General features: G+C 50.6%; 1 pseudogene across 1 annotated transcript; it reads left to right on the forward strand.

The window, feature by feature from the left end:
- The first annotated feature begins 236 nt into the window (after positions 1–236).
- Positions 237–801, forward strand: LOC101578523 (annotated as a pseudogene). The gene has a single exon (XR_192577.2). The product of XR_192577.2 is annotated as a ubiquitin-conjugating enzyme E2 G2 pseudogene (transcript).
- The last annotated feature ends 599 nt before the right edge of the window (positions 802–1,400 follow it).

The raw sequence follows: 1,400 nt of genomic DNA on the forward strand, positions 1-1,400 counted from the left end.
CAGCCCGGCCAGAGGGACACATAAAACTGACCATCCTCTATGTCATTTTATCAGCAAGTGTGTAGTGTCACGGGCATTCAAGTATTTGTTGAATAAATCTCATATTTTTTTCTTTCTCTGTTTCCTTTCTTTCTTTCTGTTTGTTTGCTTGTTTTTGTTTTTTTTTTTTGTTTTTTTTTGTTTTTTGTTTTTTGTTCTTTAAAAAATAATAATGTAGGCTGGCACAACGGCTTGGATGAGGTGAGGCTGCCGAGCGCATGGCGGGCACGGCGCTGAAGAGGCCGATGGCCGAGTACAAACAATTAACACTGAACCCTCCAGAAGGAATTGTGGCAGGCCCCATGAATGAAGAGAACTTTTTTGAATGGGAGGCATTGATTATGGGCCCTGAAGACACCTGTTTTGAGTTTGGTGTTTTTCCTGCCATCCTGAGCAGGAAAAACTGGATTACTCACTGAGTCCTCCAAAGATGCGCTTCACCTGTGAGATGTCTCGCCCCAACATCTACCCCGATGGCAGAGTCTGCATCTCCATCCTCCATGCGTCAGGCGACGACCCCATGAAAGCAGTGCAGTATGAAAGCAGTGCCGAGAGGTGGAGCCCTGTGCAGAGCGTGGAGAAGATCCTGCTGTCCGTCCTTAGCATGTTAGCAGAGCCCAATGATGAGAGTGGCGCCAATGGAGATGCTTCTAAAATGTGGCAGGATGACCGTGAGCAGTTCTACAAGATTGCCAAGCAGATTGTACAGAAGTCCCTGGGGCTGTGAGGCTGTGCCTCCTTCCCCTCAGCACATGGGCACTCGACAGAGCCATTCCAGCCTGCTCCTACAGACCCTTGGCAGCAGTGCTGCCGTGCTGGCAACAGAACAGGCAGCTTACAGAACCACAGCCTCCTGTCTCTTATCTTTTCACCCAGACAGGCCTCTCTCCGGGACTGATGGCTCACTGTTTGCTGCAGCACACATGGGTCCTCCTGGGTGCCCAGATCAGCCATCTACCCTGTTGTCACTACCTCTCCTTCAGCAGCAGTGTGGCCACAGCTGCCCTCCCCTCCTGGGGCACAGGCCACTCTTGGGCAGACAGGACACCAGCGCAGCTCCTCATGACTTGTGGCCTTGGTAGAAGCAATGGGTAGAGCTGTGGGTTCCTTCTGGGTGCCTGGTCCCATGCGCCTGGGAGGTATCCACTTTCTCGCCTGGTACTTAGCAACAGGGCTTGTTCTCACAGGTGCTGCTGCATTCTCATCCTTAGATGTCCTTCTGAGAGATGCTTTGGGAATGCATCTGTGAGGAACAAGGATGTAGAACTCAAGATTACTGCTGGCCACAAAACCAATGGCTTTTCCTGATTGCATGTTATGGGTTTGCATTCAGGTCATTACTGGCATTCTGCTAGAGAACA

This window comes from Octodon degus, unplaced genomic scaffold (assembly GCF_000260255.1).
Source record: "Octodon degus isolate 3935 unplaced genomic scaffold, OctDeg1.0 scaffold00060, whole genome shotgun sequence".
NCBI classification, from domain to species: domain Eukaryota; kingdom Metazoa; phylum Chordata; class Mammalia; order Rodentia; family Octodontidae; genus Octodon; species Octodon degus.